The following is a 23,279-nucleotide window of genomic DNA, read 5'->3' on the forward strand; positions in this document are numbered from 1 at the left end:
TTGAGCTTAGGAATTATTTTCTTAGTTTGATGTAGATCTTAGAATGAGTCCATGTTACAAGATTAAACTTGGGATATGTGATTGAAATTATTTTAATAACACTTTATAAAGATCATTTCATTTCATAAGCACATAAACCATTTGTAATTCCTCAAATGATTATGAAGATTTACAAGTGAATCATTATCCTATATTCAATCACAGTGCTCTCCTTCGTCATGTATTTAACCCCCTTGATTGAGAATAAGGTTATCATTTTCTTGATCTAGATATATCTCTTTTTCATTCTCTTGTATATTAGGTTGAGTGTTTATTTTCTTTTAACTTAAATTCTTTTTTATTTTTCAAGACTCCTTGCGAAGGAGTAAGCTTCACAGTGGCTTGATTGTGCCCTAGTTTCAGTCAAATCATTAAGGATCATCTCACCTAAACGATATCATAAATATGACTCCTTTTTTTCCCTTCAGTTTATCAATCTTGATAACCATCACTCATAAACAACCTGAAGGTTTTCCTTGTGCATATTGTACATATTGACTTAGACTAGGTTAACTTAGACTAGTTCTAGAACATGGGTAACTTGAAACCCATTTAAACCAGTCATAATTTCCATCATAATGGAAAAGAGTCTAATTGGGACTCTGGCCAGGACATTTCTCACGTGTTGAGCATGCATCAACAAATAATCAAATGGAGATTGTATGTCAAAGTTATGGCCCTAGGAACACCATATAGGCCTGATTTGGTCATAAAAAAAATCATGGCCAAGAGTATGCCATGTGGCAACGACCAATTCACCCACGTGGCTCTCCCTCATTGGACCACTTCACAAACCTTTGAACCAATCGAAAACCATCATACATGGACCAATAAAAATGTGACAAGTATCAACCAATGATTGGCCCACAAAATTCAAATTTTTGGACCAATCAGGAGAGGCCATGTGGCAGCTTGCCATTGGCCCAAAATGTCCAGTCACCTGTCCTTTTTGCCAAAATTTGTTTGTTTGCCAATTCGATCAGAACGCAATATCAGGAGCATATGATATCGGTTTTGAGTGAAACGAATTGTGTTGGGTTTAGATCACTGAGATCTATCCATTCATTTATTTTTCGAGCTCTTACACACACTTTGAATTTTGAGCACTATTTTGATCCATCGGATCACTCCTCCCCATTGGAAGCTTTTGGACCTCCAAAATATCTTTATCAGTCAACAAATAGATGAGGGTATAGTTCCCTCACCCTTCCAGTCTCAATCCACTAAACTTTTCTTGAATTTGTCATTTTGAGCTTTTCATGAAAATACATCATTTTCCCTGATTTTGGAGTCCTTGTCTTGTTGTCATAGATGACATATTGCTACAATTTCCCAGAATATGCAGAACAAAAAACTGCCTTTGAAGGAATAAACACATTCCCTCCTTGGTCTCCAATCAAAGGAAACTTAAACAATCTCAAATTATTCTCACCTTGAACATTATCGTCATGACAATGCTTACCATGTCTAGCCTTGTACTTGGCTCGACTCTTGACCAAATGTGATCGCCATCACCATGCACCATCCCTTTTCAAAGCCAACACATTATGAAACCCACAAGAATAATTTTTGGAACCAATGTCCTCTTTGTCAATTTTCTTTTGCATTTTCTCTTTGACCTCTGCACTCTCTAACATTGGCATCTTGTTCACACCAATGTTCAACAATGATGCATGCTGCTGCAAATTTACTTCATTTTGTTTACCTATTTTAGGAGGCAACATATTAGACTCCTGAAAAATCTTATCACATGAATTAGAAACATCAATGAAATCAAATTTCAAACTTGACCCATATCATTGAAAGGCTTTAGATTCCTCAACACCTTCATGTTTCATTGTTAACAATGCAAAATTATGGCTAGCATTAACAACCTCTTCATTTGTCTCGCATTCAAAAGAGATGCATTCAACTTCTTGTTGTGTTCTCTAATAATGTACTCAATCCCATTCTTGAACAAATGATATTTGTTCTCATGGCGATGAAAAATAGCTCTCCTATCACATAGATATGGGCTTCCCAAAACAATACCACATATATCAATTGGAATTACATCAAACTCTACCTCATCTAGAAAGTTTGCAGTGATTGCAAATCTAAGTATGCATTTATTTGTCACCTACAATTTTGCATTCTCACGTACCCAACCTAAAGGATATGTTTTAGGATGAGGAATGGTTTCTAAATTCAATTTCTTGACAATGTCTTTTGAGATAAGATTTTCTTGTGAACCATTATCAAACAGTGTATCTATCTTGGTATGTTTTCAAATAACTCTAATATGGAAAATCTCTATTCTTGTTTTTTCATCTTGAGTTTCTGATGTAGGAGGTTGACGAAAATGGGGTGGTAGTATGGAATTTGACTACCGGTTAACTTTGTAACCAATCAGCTACGTGTTGACGGATCTTGTACATGGATTTTTCTCGAGGGTCCCGCTTACTTAACCAGTCACCACCAGTCCTTCTTTGACTTTTCCCTTTGTCAGCCGCTTCAATCTACATCGTTGATTTTACTCCTTCTGATCTAACAGATATCATGTCACCTGCTTGCCAACTAGCCTGGTCAATCTCCACCATCGATCTGTCCCACTCGGTCCAACGGCTATCGCGCAATCACGCGTGAAATCTTGCACGACCGATATCAAGTCAAGAGCGCACAAGAAAAGTAGTTTTCTCGTGCTACATGTCACCAACTTAAGTTAATCACGCGAATTGGAACAATACCATTTACCACTTCTTAAGCGTGCGAGATACCGTTTACCCCTTGGGAATACTGCCCACGTGCTAATTCATACTTTAAGAACCACAGTTTAATAAAGGTTTAGCTAAATCTCAAAATAAAGCTTTAACGCTAATTGACAGCGATTAACAATAAAACACATAAACGGAAATTAATACCCGATTAGGGTCCAGAATGCTAATCCACAGATTCAAGAGAATTTCGCACCAGGAATAATATACCGCACCACATTTAATCAATTTATTCAATAAAATAGAAATTACAGAGTCTTGGCCCTCTCGGCTCGATTAAACAATTTGTCTAACCTCTGTTTCACTCTTAAACCCTATCTCTCACACACCTCTCGCTTACTTACTCTCATATTCCATTCCAATCTATCGCTACATTTTTTTCCTTTTCTTTATGAATCAAATCCTATCCTAACTGCACTGACGACTCAATCTCTATTTTTATCAATGCAACCATTAAATCCATATTCTCAAGCTCTAAAACACACCTATACTAACAACTTATCTCCTATTCTAAAAATAATACAATATTCTAATTATTACAGTAATTGGAGTAAAGATAATTTTTGAGAGATCCAACCCTCTCTACTAAGAATTGATTTTGACCACTCAGGTCAATGAAATTCATCTCTTGTTAGCCACAACATGTGAACATACAATCACATTGCTGGCTAAGTCCAGATGCTCCTACATTAGACTCCCGGGGAAGAAAATAATCATTCGTCAAACTTTCAGGATTGACTCCATACTTTTGTAATTTTGTCGTTGTTATCCAACTGGCATCCTCTATTGGTTGTCCCCTCCATTTCACTAAATATTGAAAATAAACTTGTCCTCGAGTTCTTTCGGATACTCTTTTCTCCAAAATAGCTTCCACCTCTTTCTTAACTGTCTTCGGCATTTGTTCTTCCCAATTTAAAGTTTGAACTTCATCTTCTGTAGGCTTCCTTCTGTATCTCTGCCTTTGTCTCCTTGTATGGATATAAATCTGCAACATTGAAGATAGGTGATATTCCAATCCCTTCTGGCAATTCAATTTCATAAGCATTTGTTGGAAAGTTCCTCACAATTCTGCATGGCCCTATCTTTTTCATCTTTAGTTTATTGTAAGTCCCAACAGGAAATCTTTCTTTTCTCAAGTATACCATCACTAGATCTCCCACTTGGAATTCTTTTTCTCTCCTCCTCATATCAGCTCTCTGTTTGTATTTTCCACTACTTTCCTGTAATCTGTCTTTGACATCTTCTTGTAGTCTCTGCATCTGCTCTGCAAACTCTTCAACTTTTTCACTTCTTGTCTCCTGTTTACCCAAATTTCTGAGCTCATACACACCTCTTGGATTCATTCCAAAAACAATCTGAAATGGACTCATCCCAGTACTTTGGTTTGGAGTGTCATTATAAGCAAACTCAGCTTGAGCAAGTGTTAAATCCTACTACTTAGGATTTTGGTACACTAAACTTCTCAATATGTTTCCCAAGCTTCTGTTTACCACTTCGGTCTGTCCATCTGTTTGAGGGTGATATGCCAAGTTGAAACTAAGGTTGGTACCTAGTTTCTTCCAAAGAGTTCTCCAGAAATTCCCAACAAACTTTGTATCCCTATTAGACACAACACTTATAGGCAATCCATGTAACTTTACAACTTCAAAAAAAAAAAAAAAACAGATTAGCAATATGTGTTGCATCACTAGTCTTTTTGCACGCAATGAAATGTGCCATTTTGGAAAATTTATCTACCACAACATAAATGGAATCATTTCCTCTTTGGGTTCTAAGTAATCCCAAAACAAAATCCCTACTAACTACATCCCATGGTCAGTCTGGTATTGGCAATGGCTGGTACAATCCTGTATTTTGGCTTCTCCCTTTAGCATGCTGACAGATTCTGCACTTCTCAACAAATCTCTTAACATTAGTTTGCATCTTTGGCCAATAGTAAAAAGCATTTACCTGAGCAAAGGTTTTGTCTTGTCCAAAGTGACCAAATAATCCTCCACTGTGTTTCTCCTTGATTATGTTTTCCCTCATAGAACATTTGGGAATGCACAATTTGTTACCTTTAAACAATAAAACTCCTTGGATAAGATAATTTAACCATTGGCTTCTATTATGAACTGTCGGATTTTGTACAACTGTATAAATATCTTTAAATTCTGCATCATCTTTATACATATCAACCATTTCTTCAAATCCTACAACACCCACTCTAAATTCTTGTACAATGAAATTTACCCTGCTCAAAGCATCAACAACTTTTTTCAACTTACCACTTGTGTGTTTTATAAAAAAGTAAAAATCTGTAAAAACTCTACCCACTTGGCATGTTTCTGGTTCAATTTTGGCTGGTTTTTTATGAACTATAATGCATGATTGTCAGAATATAATACAAACTCCTTTGGTAGCAAATAATGTCTCCATTTTTTTAAAGCTTGCACAATAGCATAAAATTCTTTATCATAAGAAGAATACTTCTTCTTAGAAGAATACTTCTTCTTAGCTTCATTTAGTTTCTCACTAAAGTAGGCTACTGGTCTCTGTTCCTGACTCAAAACTGCTCCAATTACAACTCCACTAGCATCAATTTCAACTTGGAAAACTTTCCCACAATCAGGTAAAGCTAAAATTGGTTTTTCTGTAATTTTCTTCTTTAGCAACTTAAAATTTTGGTTTGCTGCTTCTGTCCACTTGAATGGTTGATTAGTCTCTTTGATTGTTTAATAATTGGTGCACAAATCTGACTAAAACTTCCGATAAATTCTCTATAAAAACTTGCAAGACCATGAAAGCTTCTTACCTCAAATATGTTTCTTGGAGTAGGCCAGTTCCAAATTGCTTGGACTTTCTCTGGATCCATTTTCAAACCTTCTTTAGAAACTAAAAATCCCAAATAGATTAATTCTTCTTTCATGAAACTACATTTCTTCAGATTTATCAGCAGTTTCTCTTTCTGCAGAGTTCTTAAAACCAACTTAAGATGCTCCAGGTGTTCTTCTTTGCTTCTGCTAAAAACTAGAAAATCATCATTAACCATTCATACAACCCACTATTTGTTTTAAATACAGTCTTCCATTCATCTCCTTCTCTAATCCTTATTTGATGATATCCACTTTTCAGATATATTTTAGTAAAATATTTTGACCCTCTTAAACAATCCATCAAATTGTCCATGCATGGTAAAGGAAATCTATACCTAATAGTAATCTTGTTTATGGCTCTGGAATCTGTACACATACGCCATTCACCACCTTTCTTTGGACTAAGTACTGTTGGTACAGCACGTGAACTAAGACTCTCTCTGATTTATCCCTTATCCATCAGTTCCTATACTTGTCTTCCAACTTCTGCATTTTCTTAAGGAGTTAACGTGTATGTTTCTTTGTTTGGCAAACTTTCTCCGGGTATTAGATCAATATGATGACTAATACTCCTGATGGGTGGTAATGCATTTGGCAACTCATCCATGATAATATCAACAAAATCATTCAACAGAGTTTTGATTTATTCAGATAGATCATCTAAGTTTGTGGAAGTTAAAATTACCCTAGGTTTCCTTATGACAACAAAATTCCTCTGTTCATCCTTCTTGACTTCTTGCAGCAAATCTTTCCCACTCATCAACATAACACTATTTCCAAGCGCTTCTTTGCCTGCTTCATCCTTCAATGGCAGCAACGTGTGTTTATTTCCATCCTTCTCCAGAGTGTAAGTATTTCTTCTCCGATCATGAATAGCTTTCCGATCAAACTGCCAAGGTCTTCCCAGCAAAACGTGGTGTACATCCATTGGCATTACATCACACAATATCACGTCCTTATAAGTACCAGTCTGTATCTCTACCTTGCATTGTTCTGTCACAATAAGCTGATGTCCTTTTTGCAACCATGATACTTTGTAAGGAGTAGGGTGTATTGCTTTTAATAGTCCTAACTTGTCCACCATTTCTATAGAAACAAAGTTATCGATGCTTCCACTATCAATTATCACTTTACAACATTTTCCTTTGGACTTGCATGGAGTTCTGAATAAACTCTTCCTCTAAGCTGGTTCTCTTGTCTCTTTCTCTGCCTTAAGCAATACCCTTTTCAACAACCAAGATTCTCCTACTTCGGGTGATTCTTCCTTGTTTGCAATTTGAGTTTTTTCTTCCCTTGCCTCAGCCACATTCACATTCCTCTGATTTGTTACTTTATTATGAGGACAATCCCATGATCCATGTCCCCATTCTCCACATGTGTAACATCGAATTTCTCTTCCTTGGCCTCTTCCTCTGGGTGCAAATATTCCTCTACTAAATTCTCCTCTTTGTGGTGGTCTACTACTTGAACCTCCTACTTCACCCTAAGGGTGTTGAAATCTTGATCTGGTAGTTCCTCTACCTCTTGCTGAACTTTTCCCTCTATTCCTCTGATTTTGCTTCCTCAACATCTTCTCTTCTACCTTCAAATCTGCTTGATAGGCATCTTCAATTGTCTTCAGACTCAACAAGCTGATTTTATCCTATATGTCATATCTCAAGCCATTGATGTATCTGGCTACCTTTTCTACGTCATCCTCTGCATGTCCTGCTCTAATGCTTAGCTTATAAAACTCTTCTGTGTATTCTTTGACAGTAAGCCCTTTTTTCCTCAAATTTTGTAATTGTCTAAAAAGATTTAACTGATAATCTTTTGGCATAAATTTGGCTTTCAATCTACTTACCATTTTATCCCATTGTTTGATCTTGGACTTCCCCTTTCTTGCTCTGGATGTTTGTAGTTCATCCCACCAGATAGTTGCATGACCCTTCAATTTGGTAACTGCAAATTTCACCTTCTTTTTATCATCAACCTCCTCATAGTCAAAATACTTGTCTAATGAACTGATCCAATCCATCAATTCTTCTACATTGAGATTCCCGTCATACAAAGGTATTTCCACCTTTGGTCTTCCACTTGCTTTGGCCAATATCTTGAGAACTTTGGCAGCTTCACTTTCATCCTCTTCTTCTTCCTCAGAAGATTCTTCTGCAGCACTGGCATCTCCTTCATCAGGTGCTCTCCTCTGAGCAGTCTCCATTGTCTCCATCCTTGTACGCAGATTTCGGATCTCATCCAACAAAACTGCATTCGCTACAGGTCTTCCCCAACCTATGCCAGCTCCTCTCCTCGATGGCATGTTTACTGCAACAAAACTTAATCCTTGCTCCGATACCAAAATGATGTAGGAGGTTGACGAAAATGGGGTGGTAGTCTAGAATTAGACTATTGGTTAACTTTGTAACCAATCAGCTGCACATTGACAGATCTTGTACGTGGATTTTTCCCGAGGGTCCCGCTTACTTGACCAATCACCATCAATCCTTCTTTGACTTTTCCCTTTTTTCAAGTGCTTCAATATGCGCCATTGATTTCACTCCTTCTGATCTAACGGATATCGCGTCACCCACTCGCCAAATAGCCCTGTCGATCTCCACCGTCAATCTGTCCCACTCGATCCAACGGCTATCGCGCAATCTCACGTGAAATCTTGCACAACCAATATCAAGTCGAGAGCGCGCGAGAAAAGAAGTTTTCTCGTGCTACGTATCACCAACTTAGGTTAATCGTGCGAATTGGAACAATACCATTTACCACTTCTTAAGCGCGCGAGATATCGTTTGCCGCTTGGGAATACTGCTCACGTGCTAATTCATACTTTAAGAACCACAGTTTAATATAGGTTTAGCTTAATCTCATAATAAAGCCTTAACGCTAATTGACGGTGATTAACAATAAAACACATAAACGGAAATTAATACCCGATCAGGGTCCAAAATGCTAATCCATAGATTCAAGAGAATTTCACACCAGGAATAATATATCATGCCACATTTAATCAATTTATTCAATAAAATAGAAATTACATAGTCTTGGCCCTCTCGACTCGATTACAACAATTTGTCTAACCTGTGTTTCACTCTCAAACCCTATCTCTCACACACCTCTCGCTTACTCACTCTCATATTCCATTCCAATCTATCGTTACATTCTTTTCCTTTTCTTTATGAATCAAATCCTATCTTAACTGCACTGACAGCTCAATCTCTATTTTTATCAACACAACCATTAAATCCCTATTCTCAAGCTCTGATACACACATATACTAACAACTTATCTCCTATTCTAAAAATAATACAATATTCTAATTATTACAATAATTGGAGAAAAGATAATTTTCAAGAGATCCAACCCTCTCTACTAAGAATTGATTTTGACCACTCAGGTCAATGAAATTCATCTTTTGTTAGCCACAACATGTGAACATACAATCACATTGCTAGCTAAGTCCAAATGCTCCTACATCAGTTTCATTGAGATAATTTGAAGGACTAGTACTTGCAATGTCTTTACATTTCAAACCCATAGTTGTGATCTTTGTTTCGTCTCCAGAATTTGAACCTAAATCATGTTGTGTAGTTGCGGTTGTCTTCTCCTTCTTCTTGTTCTTAAAATTTTTGGGCCTCATTTTAGATGAATTTTCCAGCATGATCTTCATCATGGCCCTCTTTGGAACAGTGTTTACATGTGATATTTTCTTTCTCCATCTTGATGGCAGCATTCTTCTTTCATTTTCCTTTAAACTTACCCTTTCGTTTTTCTCCAAACTCAAAGGAACTCTCACTAGTTTCTTCATAAACAATTTTCCCTCTTGCCTCTAAATAAGTTTCCTTAACACAAACTTCATCTAGTTTTGTAGGGTTAAACATGAGAATGGTATGTCTCAAATAACGATGTAATAACCAATGTATTTAAAAAAAAGTATCTTGTGAGGACAAATCTATACCCAAAATCAAAGCTCTTTTCCTAAATTCTTGAGTATAAGATTGCACATTTTTCCCTTTAGCTTGCCTAAAGTTCTGCCAATCCATAATATATTTTTGCATGTATGCTAATGGATAAAATTGTCTTCTTATTGCAACAATAAAATCATTCTAAGATGATAAGACCTTACCATGTTTCTTCATGTCTTCTTGATTTTTGGCTTCCCACCAAATTAGTGTTGCACCTTCCAATCTAAGAGAAGCAAGTTGAATATTGGTTTCATCATCTTTGATTCTTTGTATCCTGCAATACACTTCAATCTGACGAATCCAATTATCTAATATCTCTGCATTTACCTCTCCATTGTACATAGGCAATTCAAACTTAATGTCAAGCTTAAGCAAAGGAGTTTTACCATGACCCCTTGGGGAACTTGGAGGTGTTTTTGAAAAGGTAGTAGTAGTAGAAGAATATTTGGCTAAAGATGATGATAAGGATGATGATGGAGGTGAAGCTGGTGGCTTGTCACCATTTCCTCCATTTCCTTTTGGAGGTTTGTCTCCTTTTCCTCCACGATGTTTTGAGCTTTCTCCATACAATTTGGAATTCATGTCCTCATACAGAACCTTAACCATCTCAGATATTTCAAAGAATGCTTTTCTGAAAGTCTTATCATCTTCAAACATCTCTTTAGGACCTTCTTAATGTGCCATGATTACTAAAGCTTGAGGAGTGTTTGTTCTCCTTGAAACAATTTGAGATCTTGGCTCCACAAGTTCTACTTCTCCTCTTTTGAGCTTCAACCTTGTAAGCATCATAAAAACACTTGCAAACAAATCAAATCTTTACAAAAACCTATTGCTCTGATACCAAAATGATCTAAATGTGTAAACTTGAAGATTTTCAACAATTTGCAAGTGAAAATTATATGTGTTTTGGGTAGAGGATCAACTTACTAAATAAATAAACAAGTACATTTAAACCAAATTTTACAACCAAACAGAGACAAATAAGCATATCTTAAACATATAACACAAAGCATGATAAAGGAGTTTGCCCCTGTCTTGGGCTACATTTCCTCGTCCAACCTCCAATGCAGGGCCTCTTTCATTAAAAATTCTCAAAAGTGTGTTTACATGCTTTATACAACTCAAATAGAAGAGTTGATGTCTTCAATGGATTCAGCATTGTCAAAAACCCCCATTTGGTTCTTTGTGCACCTCATTTGGCCAAAAATTGAGAAAGTTATGATTGTTTCTTCATTTTCCCAAACTCGGTTTCTAACCATCCTCCAATTTGGCCTAAACCTGGCTTGAACACCCCAAACGCGGAACCGGTGCACCAAACCTGGCATAATTCTCGCTCGGCGGGTGAATTTCTAGGATAATTAAGGGCATCATTAAGACCCTAGTCCCGAAATTCCTGGTCGCATGATAGCCATATGACTGCGAAAAGTGTTGAAATTTTGGGGCTCTCTCTAGCCCCTGTCTCCACGCACACCCCTAGTCTTGTGGTGCATGTGATGACTGTGAGATGCCCCCTCCATTGCCGCGTTTTTGGTTTTATGGAAGGTCATATGACCTGGGGTTGGCCCCCCCTCCATTCTCTGCTCGATCATGTGCTAGCTCCGGGTGTGCATTAAGGCTTGGGCCATGTCTGTGGGCTAGGCTAAGGCCTAGCCCCTTTGCCCCTTGCATGCCCCTTGGCCCCTTGCATGCAATCATGTGGTGTTGGGGTGGCTAGGGGCTCGAGCTTATCCCGACTCCCTTCTCCTAATGGTGCATAACTTAAAACTTAAATGATGTTTTTCACCCAAGGTTTAACAAGGAATACATGTGGCGCATTGGTGCGGGCCTTGGTTAATAGGTGTGAGGTCTCGGTTTCAAACCCCATAGAGGCCCGATTTGGCCGTACAAAAAATTTCACAGCCAAGAGGAGGCCACGTGGCTTTCCCTCATTGGGCCACTTCACAAACCTTTGAACTAATCGAAAACCATCATACGCTGACCAATAAAAATGTGACAAGTGTCAACCAATGACTGGCCCGCAAAATTCTAATTTTTTGACCAATTAAGAGAGGCCATGTAGCAGCTTGCCACTAGGCCAAAATGTCCAGTCACATGTCTTTTTTGCCACAATTTCCCTGTTTACGAATTTGATCGGAACATGATATTGGGAGCATCCAATATCGATTTTGAGTGAAACGAATTGTGTTGGGTTCAGATTTCCGAGATCTAGCCATTCATTCAGGTTTTGAGCTTTGTCACACACTTTGAATTTTGAGAAATATTTTGATCCACTGGATCACAAAGTGTGGATTGATTTAGGATTTGCAGTGTAATTTGAGTTACATCTTAGTTAAATTGCATTTGAGTGAAGAAGATTTCAATTTCCAATGAGTGTGATTATAGAGTTAATTTCTCCTTTTTTTGTGAGAGTGATTTAGATTTAATTTTATTATTTAGTTAAGCAAAGTGTGATCTTTCTTTTGAGCAGGTGTGATAATTCTAGTTTCATAATGCTTTTGAGAAAGTGTAATAATTCTAGTTTCATATTTATTTTAAGCAAATGTGATAAACTTAGTTTCATTTTTGTTAAGTGTGACATATTTACTTCAAGTAAGAGTGATAGTTGTTAGAGAAAACATGTGCATCTTGATATCTCAATTTAATCTAGGAATTGCTTGAATAATAAGGACTTCTAGTACATACAATGCTCATACACTTCATCAGTATACTAGCCCTGGTCGATAATTTATGTAGTAATTTAACATCAATTAAATTACCAAACATTGGTTGTTTGAACTTGTTAGAGAAATCCAGTCTTTGTCTCCACTTACATCATGGAATTTTGCATCCTTAAGCCTAAAGCATGAAGATTGAAGCATAAAAGTTGAGACTCAATCCTTGCTATATAAAACGCCAACCTATGGAGATATCATAATTAAATTGAAGTGCTTTTATTTGTCCAATAGAAATAAACTTTTATGGTTTTCTGGATGAAATAGTTATTTTTAATTTGATTTGAGAGTTTTTATGTAGTTTCTTTAGTGTTGGTACTATGGTGATAGATCTAGAATTTTATAAAATAGATCTATTTATTAGTTTTATTAGAAAATAGATCTATTTCATTGTTGGATATGGAAAGTTCTTGTGTGTAGTTACCAGATTATGATGTTTCAATACATTCATACTTGAATCTGAACACGTTTAGGACTTTCAGTTGTTACGGTGTTGGTTGGAGAGTTTTGTCCTTCTTACTTGTCCAAGATTATGAATTTCTTCACAATACATGCTTTATATTATTATGGAGTTGTCTTTAGTGCGACTTTTTGGACTTTTCGGTGTCGGAATCCAGCGGAAAAAATTTGAGGTGAAATATTGATTTGTGTTATTTAAACTGTTTTTTTACTATATATATGGATTTAGCACCTTGAAAAACCCTAGGGTACTCTGATTGTGCAGGGGTTACCTATCAATCTTGCGATCTCAATAAATCCCTGTCAGATTTTAGAGAAATTAGACCAGAAAACCCCACTGGAAAAGCTTTCAAAAAGTCCCACTAAAGACAACTCGTATTATTACTTGAAATATTAAAATTCTCTCAGATTCCTATTTAAAACTGGGTTCAAACTTGTTTTTATTATTTATAAGGTCCTCTTCTATCCAACTGAGAACTTTTAGAGAATAGTTTAACACAAGTTATAAAAAATTTAAATTACATAAATAGAGACTAGGTATAATTACATCAAATCATTGACTAATTGGGCAATGGGAATTAACATGATTGAATCTTTTTGAAGTAATATAAAACATGTACATATATTACTTGGTTGAACCATATTTTATGGTGAATTTAGAACTAAAAAATGTTTTAATGAGACAAAATCACAAAACTTATATCCACTAAAAATTAGTTTTATGATATTTAAATGGTGAATAAAATTAAATATGATTTTTTTTTATAAGTTTGGTCGGACTAAATATTCATCATGTGCAATATATCACCCCAATAGAGGCGGGGAATTGAACCAATGACTTCACATCAAAGAATTTCTTAAAAAAGCCCTGATCACCATCTATCCCAGACAAAAAAAAACAAAACAAAAACAAAAAAACCCTCTCTTACATTAAACATATTTAACAACATAATTATTTAATTATTTTAAAATTTTATATAATTTAAAAAAATAATAATAAATTAATTAATTAAATAAAATAAAATTCCACGCTCCTTGCCATTTTCGCACCATTTTACTTTGAAAATTATTGATTGCCCACTAGTCCATTATAAAGAAAATGATCTCCAAACCTACTTTTCCTAGTCATTCTTCAAATTGTTTGCACAAATCTAAAAACCTTTTTAAAACTCTGATATTTGGATTTTAGTAAACTCTGCATATTCTAAACATTTTATGAATAGCATTTGGTTTTAGAAGTCAGTGTGATGTTCGGCATTTTCCCCGCATTGGCGTTTCCAGAACTTTGCATATCCTTAAAATTTCCTAAATCGTTATTTATATTTTTTTAATTTAGATAATTAGTAGTTTTAAAAGATTAATGGTTATTCTTAAATTAGATATAATTATTTCAGAGACCGTTTAATTACAATATATATCTAAAATACCATAGTCTAATGTTTAGGAAAATGAATGGTTTACTAAATTAGTAGAGATAAAATATTTCGAGATAAATATATTTATTTTGGAAATAATAGAATTTAATTTTTTTAAATAATAAAATTTAGGAGACGTTTCAGATTTAATAAAACTGAAATACTTTTAATTGTATACAGTGCGAGTGGGTTTAATGGTTAAGAATATGTGTTTCTTTCTAAAAGGTTACAGGTTCAAAACCAGAGGGGGTAGAGTATGTATATCTTTGTAGATTGCACGGAGGTGGGTCCCTTGTCTCACAAAGAAGGGGATCTCATACACCAATGTCCCTTGTACCACAAACAAAAAGGTCTCATACACCCACAAACAAAAAAGTCTAACCTTAAAATTGGATAATAATAATAATATGTATAATCTGATAGATATATCAGATTAAATTGCTAGAGTGTTGGACCGATTGAATAATAATAATAATATGTATAATCTGATAGATAAATCAGATTAAATTGCTAGAGTGTTGGACCCATTAAATCGTAGTCCTTCTTTATTATTATCAAAGTTTCAATACATAAAAATTGATTCAATTTATGAAAAATGTTTTAATATTAGAGTTGTATTTTTCCACTTTATTATTGGTTAGAAATAGTAAATTACTCTCATATGCATAAGAGATGAGTTAAATTAAATCTAGTTCAATATAAGAAAAGTGTGAGTTTGCATGAACAAGTTAGTCAAAGTTGAGTGAAATCAAGTTAGAGTATGCATGATTCCATATTTAGCAAGTGTGGTCTTTATATATACTCGTGGTAATTGGGTCATTGTGAGAAATATGAGGTCAGAAGAGCCAAGGCCTTCAACCTTCAACTTGGTTAATGTGTATGTGAGAAAGCTTAATGAAAAGAAGTTTCTTTGTGTGTATTTTTAGTGTTTCCTTACTTTTCCTTTGCATCATCATTTACATGGCAAATAGAAATTTAGTTTCAATTCACAATATTGTTTTGTACAAATACTTATATTACAAAGTAATGAAGTTTCATGTTTTCATCCATATTACGTTACAGTTACTTGATACCTTCCTAATACCAAGTTTAGAATTATTTTGTATATCTAACTCTGAAATAACTATTTTTTTAGCTATTTTTTTTAGCCAGATCTTGTTATAGGTTCTCTAATACGTTCTTTGTACCTTGTCCCACATAGCTAAATTTAGGCTAACTCTACAAACCAGTTAAAGTAATGTAGTGTCATCTTCTAAAGTAATTGGTTTGTAATTGTGTGTCAATGCACGAGGTGTTAATTTGAGAATGTGTAATTGATGGGCATCCTTATGTCGTTTGCGGATTCCAAAATATTTCAAAATCCTATGGACATGAGTTAGGTCAAATAATTTCCCTTGCCCATCTCCCTCAGATCCTGGAATCGCCTTAAGCTCAAGGGGTAATTTCACTAATTAAAATTAGTTTTAAATTATTTTTTAAATTTATTGAGTTATTGTCTATATATATTTTTTATTAAATATTGATATAAAAATTTTATTTTATGGTTATAAATTAAAAATATGATATTTAAATATTATCACTTTAAATTTATAATTATTTTTTCATATTTATCATATAAATAAAATATAAATATTATACAAATTATCAAATAATAAATAACATTACATTAACTAATATAATTATACTAAAAACCAGTGTTATAAATTTATATACTTATAGTTTTTTTTTCAAAAATGAATATAAATTATTTTGAAATTAGTACAATTTTGTCTCAAAAAAAGATAATTCTAAATTATCTCTCTATTCCTGAAAAAATGTAGTGATTAACATTCGTGATCATTATTTGATCCTGGATCTGTTCACGATAACTCTCACCAATTACCAATTATGCTAGATTTAAAAAAACATCCGTGACCCTTAACCTATCCATAGGCATGCCACTGATGTGGGTCTAATGACACAAAAATGCATGATGTATTGACCGCGGCCTATGCCACTGATGTGGGTCTAATGACACAAAAATGCATGATGTATTGACCGCGGAAATAGAATCAACTTCTTTAAGTGAACAATGAGCTCTGCCATAATCAGTTTTGATCGTGGAAAATTAATAGGAGTAAAATTAATAGGAGTAGGATAGTCGACTCAATACATGACTAGTATTTAAGAAAACAATATTATGTTAAATATCTTTAAATAATCTACGAATCTTTTTTTTTTTTTTTTTTTTTTTTTTTTTTTTTTTTCCGAAGGTGGCAAAACCTATCAAACTCAGGTGTCAAACCAACAGTGAGGACAGCCATCTCTGGCTGCTATCCGCGAATGTTGGTGTGACTCATCACTGTTATCAAGGAAAACCACGCCACCTGTAATAACCCGCTGGTGGTCCGTAAGGGAGCAGGCTTTCACTCCTGCCAGATGCCTCTGGGTCTTGGGCCGTTAACCTGTTTCCTTACGTCCGAGGAAGACGAGCTCTTAGCCAAGCAGAAGCAGTTTTACGGCATACTCCAGGCCGAATAATCTACGAATCTTTATTCTTATATCACCTTCAAATAAATATTGCTACATCGTGTTTATCATATTTATAATTCATAATAATATCTATTTGATATAAATTTATTTAATATTGAAATATTTTAATAATCTGTTCCTTTAGTTTATATTTTTATTATGTTATAGTATTAATATTTTTTCTAAAATATTTCAGTATTCTTATTTTTTATTTTATATTTTTGTTATATTATAATATTCAATATTTTTTGAAATTATATTTTAAAAAGTTATATGATAAAAATTAAATTATCATATAAATTGGAGATTTATATTTCTTTTTGGAACTAAATTTTTTAAGAATAATATTAACTTTGAAACTAAAACAAAATTACTTATTACAATTTGTCTAAGAATAATATTAATTTTGAAATTAAAAACAAAATTACTTATTACCATTTGTCATTAATATATAAGAATAATATTAACTTTGAAACTGAAAACAAAATTACCTATTACAATATATCACTGATAAAAAATATATACATTTTTTTTTAATATATAAATATATTTAATAGTTTCTTATAGATATAAGTAATACTCCATAATACATTTAGTTATATTGTAATAGGTTCTTTTATATTATATTAAATATAATATAATATATTTATATTATAATAATAATATAAATATATATTATATACATTAACTAATTAATATATATAATAATATAGTTTTGAGGGTTATTTTTATTGGTCGCAGTTTTGTTGTTAAAGTACTTTGTTATTAGGAAATCATTAGGTCAATTCTCTTCAACACTTTTGGAGTTAGATTCTAATTAGTTTGCCTAACAAAATGTGATCACTGCGGATGGATCTGCCTAGATTTTCTTATATATCTGTGTGTGTAGGGTTTAATATTAATTTTAAAGTCTATAATATTATCCAAGTGTATTTATAATTCTAGTGTTTAATATATCAAACTAGATTTTATAATATTAATATATAAATTTAAAGGTTTACCGTATTAGGGTTTATAATAACAGTGTTAGGATTTAATATATTGAGCTTAGGGTTTAATATATTAAACTTGGGATTTATAACATTAACTCTAGATTTTATAATATTAATCTTATGGTTTATAATATTAATGTAAGGATTTAATATTAATGTTAGGGTTTATAATATTAATCCTAACGTTTATAATTCTAGGGTTTAATATATTAATCTTAGGGTTATAATACTAATCTTAGGGTGTATAATATAAATCCTAGGGTGTATTGGTCACGCACCATTAACCTTCCTATTCGTTTTTCAATAAATTGTGTATTTAAATTATGATTGTTCTTTATAGAATTTTAATTCTTAATTTTCTGCATGATCAATATTGTAGTTGTTGATTTAATGAGGTTATATATGTGTGTTATTAGGTTATGATCATTGATATAACCTATATAATTTTTGAAATTAATATAATCCTAGGGTTTAATATATTAAACTTGAGGTTTAATATATTAATCTTAGGGTTCCATAAATATATCCACGTACATACAAAATGTAATTTTCTTCTTCTTTGATGAATAAAATTACACCTCATTTTTCAAATATATATATATATATATATATATATATATATATAACTTATCGTTTATAATCGAAGGATTTAATATATTAAACCTAATGTTTAATATATTAAACTTAAGATTTAATATATTAATCTTAAATTTTATAATTTTAGAGCTTATAATATTGAGTTTTATAATGTTAGGGTTTATAATATTTGATTTAACATTAGAGTTTAATATTGTGATGTTTGAATGGTACAGAAATCTATCCAACATCATAATTTCACAAGAATTGTCCCAATGCGACAAACAATGTAACAACTGTTATCACAATGTTACATTACATTGCAATTTATTGAATGTTACATTGTGACATTTCAAAATTGGGATTTATTATCAGGGTTTATAATATTAATCCTAGGGTTCATAATATTAATTCTAGAGTTTATAATATTAGCCTTAAGGTTCCCCGATTGGGGTGATGGACATAGTGCACGGGGCACCTCATGGCCCATGATGACCAACAGCTGCCACCTGGGTCGAGGGTTTCCCCACCTACCCTCTCACTTCACCTAGCATACGGGGAGGAGTAATGGTATGCGTGTGGAATTTAGTAGCGCCTCGACCAGCGCAGGAGACATTGTTCTAAGATCGAGGGTAGTCGACGGGGACTTTATTCATGTTTCGTTTCAGCATCATGCTCTTGCCTGGTTCTTTTCTCGTTGGAGAAGAAAGTGACACCGCTTTTGTTGGGTAGGGTGGCGCCCCCAGAAACGCGGTTCGCCCCCAGGCTATTGGCTCGATAAATTGGTAACTTTCTTGCTGCAAGGGTGTTTTTTGAGTGGTTGCTGAATGTGGTTCCCGGTGGAATTGGGCTTCAAGAGCTTCTGACCGATTTGTGTATTAGTGTTTTGCGGTTACGGGTCTTTCAGCAGTTGGAGTGGACCACGTAGGTGGCATTGCTCCTCAGAGGGGTGGCAATTATGTAGATGGCTTTCATAATTTGGATTCTAAGCCCATAATTGGGTTGTTTGGATTCTCCGTTTGAGGTTTTTTGTGTCTTTCTGGGGCAAGGGAGCAAGAATCTTGGAGGTAGAAGTGATATTTTGTTGTTGGTGTGGTTGGGGGGAGGTCCTTAGAGTGTGGTGGGAATTTTGTGCTTCTTCTGACCCTCCTGCATTTGAATTATTTGAAATTCAGTACCTCTCTATGTTTGAGAATTGGGTGGGGTGGCTAGTGGGGTGGCAGATCTCCTAAGTCTGTGCGGTGTTGTGTGGTTTTGGTTGGTGCGAATCTGCAACCCTGTTTAGGAGGTTGCTGGTTTCTGCACTATGTGAGGCAAGCATGGTGGGTGTGGTTCGGGCGTGCCTAAAGGGTCTTTTGCATTGCAGATGAAGCTACTAGTCCAACGTCGATGCGTCCAACCCCGAGAAGAGGGTAGTCCTCCTTCCCTCTAAAGCCTTGCTCGGCGGGATGTGGGGATCGAGCTTCTCAATTGTAGAACACAAAGTAGGAGGTGGAGGTGTATGTTGCTCCTCGGGGTGGCAAGTTGATGCAGGAGCATTCAACCCAAGGAAAATCATTGTAATTTAGTATACATAGGGGGTCATGTGTTTTAGAGAAGTTAGTGTACTAAGTGTTGAATTATGTAATACTTAGGCTTTTGAGTGGGTAGAATAGGAATTAATTAGATGTGTCAGGTTGTTTGTAAATGTCCTCGAATAAAGGAGAACATGAGTGGTTAAAAATGATGAGAGAGTTAGAAGTAAATTAGAACTCTCTAGGTAGCTTCATGATTTGAGGAACTAGAGAGAGTTCTTAGGAATTAAATGAAGTCAGAAGTGGACATAGAGGATTTAGGAGTCAATCCAGTAGATTTAGGATTGGAACCAGAATTAGTTAACAGAGCCTTTCTGGTATAAATGTAAGCCTACAGGCAGAGAGCAAGAGAGGAGGCCACTGAAAGATCAGGCCTGAGAGACAGAGAGTCTCAGATATGTAATCAATTGTTCATATTTATATATACAAAGGTTTATTCCTAACTGTGTAATTGTGTGAATGAGTATTTAATGAATGAATTACATATAACTTGTGAATTCGCAGGTTCTGTAACAGGGGTTGCAGGCAGAGTTCTGAAGGTCATGCAGAGGAGCAGAATGATTCAGAGGAATCATAAAGGGATCTTTGAATCCAGTTGAAGATCAGAGTGAAGCTCTAGAGAGGTAGCGAAGTGAGAATTCGTATAGGAAGTTAAGCTCAGAGGAAGCGGAAGAGTGAAAAAAACCAAAACCCTGAAGAAAAACCCAAGCCACAGGAAAAACACTGAAGAAATGAATTAAAATCAAGGCAAAGGGATAAATGAAGAGGTGAACCGTTGATGGTTGAAGATCTACGATTATCGGAGAGAACAAGTCCGGACATTAACCAAGAAGAAAGGTGGATTTATAATCAAAGGTGGATTAACGGCAGAGTAAACATGGTAAGTGGTAATTTGGTGTGAGTACCTGATTCCACTAGCCGAGCGACACGTAGCAGTGGAGGAGAGAGAGAAAACCGCTTTTCGAGTGGGTATTCTCCGTGCTCGTTGTTGACCCGAAATCATTGTAGCATGTCTGATCCACTAAGTGTAGATCTACGGTGAGGAATTATTGGGAAAGTTGTGTTTATTCGAACAAGACATTAGTCGTTGATCTGAGGCGACAGATTAACGGTGGAGATTAATTTGCATCACAAATGTTAAATGGAGTTGTATCGGCGGAGAATTAATGCGATGAGCGATGGAGCGGACCCAATAAATTATTAAGGTGCAACTTTTATACATTTGAGATCCGAAAGGTTGTGTGTAATCGCATATCGGAGAAAGCGGAGGAATTCATGTGTAATGTGTTCGACGGAGGATGCCGATTGCGATGACGATATAGGGTGTAGCGGGAAAAGTGCAAACTCGTGCTAAAGGGGAAAAAGGTATGAATTGTATGTTTTATGCTTATTTCCCTTATAAAGGGTTTATAGTGAGTCAAGCACTGATAGAAGGTTTTGTGGTTAAGTCCGATATAACAAAGGAAAGTGTGGGGTTTGGTATATATGCGGCTTAAAGGTTAATAAAGGGTTAATGAAGGTTTAAGCGGGGTGGAATGAGTCCCGATATTAAAGTGAATGAAGTGTACAAGGATTAAAGTCCCGATAAGTGGATATTGCCTAAGAGTTAGCCTATGTTGGGCATTAGTAAACCATTCCACATAGGAATTGATTAATGGGGCCTTAACCATTGATGGTTGAAGATTTGACTCATTTGTTAGTTAAATTCATGGGACAAAGGTGTTTATGCATTTTACATGCATACTGTGGGTATAAGCGGGGGTACCGCAGGCATCATTTGGTATCAGTGCAGAATTGTAATTGAAACAATTGGTGTTAAAATAGAACAAAGAAATTCTATGTGAAAGAATGTGAACAAAGTTATGTTTTTAAGATGTTTATGCAGGCAAGGAAGGATCAAATTCGAATTTGACAGAAAGAAGGCACACAGAGGTGATGTCTAGCAGAACTTGCAGATGCAAGAGACGAAGGACAATCCATTCAAGGTACAGGTGGAATGGTGAAACAAGATCATGTTGAGATCTTGAAGGTGAGGTGATATGTTCTACTTTGATTTGAGAATGTGCGTTTGTACCTTAATGCATAGATAAAGGTGAGAAGGTTGCAACAATCTAAAGGGAGGAGTATTGAATTGGTTCCAGAGGAAAGAACCAAAGAGATGCTAAAAGACTAAGCTCAAAGGAGAGAAGCTTAGTGAGGCATATGTAGTAAGAAGGAGACTTGTTACTATAGAAGTATTATTGTAGATCATAGGGACAATTCTACAGAGGATGTGGGTAGAATTACCAAGGTAATCAAGGAAATTGGTAAGGCTTTCTAAGTAAAAGAAGAGGTGGTCAGAACCAAGTATTTCATTGTGATTGAAATACAAGAGGACAGTTGTGTTCTTGAGAAGTGTAGATGAGTTGAAGCCTAGAAGGAGCAGAGAGAAGTGCTCAAAAGAGGTTCCAGAGATAGAGAACCAAGGACTTGCCAAAAGACCAAGTACAGAGGAAAGATTGGTGAGGTGAGAGGAAACAAGGAGGACTTGTTGTTCTAGAGGCTTTAATGCAACTCATAGTGAGTGAGTAAGGAGCTCCTGAGAAGAGAAGAGAATAAGATGGCTACTGATAGTCATAGTAGAGGTTCTGAGGAAGACCGCAACAAAATAAATATGAAGAAAGAGGATGCCAAGGAAAATGGCAAGAGGATGAGTCAAGAGGAAATTGACAAAGAGATTGCAGAGTTAAAAGAATAACTCGATGCATTAAGGAGAATACTTGAGGAAATCCAGAGACTAGGTTGTGTATTGAGGAAGAAGCCAGTGAAGTGGCATAAGTTGCAGAGAAAGCTACAGTAGAGACAAGTAAGGTGGCTGATGAAAAAACTCAAAGAAGCTGAGTTGGAAATGAAAATGGAAGTGTCCATTTGTGAAGAAAAACAGGGTGAAGTTCTAAGAGAAGATGAAGACTTGAAGACTGAAACTTCAAGTGAGGCCAAAGGGTCACATGGTTTTAAATCTGACAATTTGTGTATGTTTGCAGGTGAAACATGTAAAGAAGGACAATTTGCTAATATTGTCATAAAGGAGGAAGAAAACAAGCAGAATCTAAATTATGTTCTAGAAGAAGATGAGATAGATAGGTCTCATATACAGCTGGGGAAAGATATCAAGCAACCAAGTGAAGGGCTTGAGGAGATTGAAGAGGAGACCCTCGAATAATTTTTGAGTCATAAAGAGAACTTGGAACAGCAAGGAGATATGATGACTAAAGCATCAAGTGAGACCACAAGGTCTTATGTTTTTAAAACTGATAGTTTGTGTATGATGACAGGTATTGCAGGAGAAAAGCAACCTTTTGAAGATATCTTCAGAGTAGATGAAGATCTAGAAGTAAAAGGTGACAAGGAAAACTTCCTAGAATAAGAAGAATTTGACTACATATAGAAGAAAAAGTCTAT

This window comes from Pinus tabuliformis, chromosome 7 (assembly GCF_031772625.1).
Source record: "Pinus tabuliformis cultivar Carrire ecotype Pingquan chromosome 7, CPIR1, whole genome shotgun sequence".
In the NCBI taxonomy this organism is placed as follows: Eukaryota; Viridiplantae; Streptophyta; class Pinopsida; order Pinales; family Pinaceae; genus Pinus; species Pinus tabuliformis.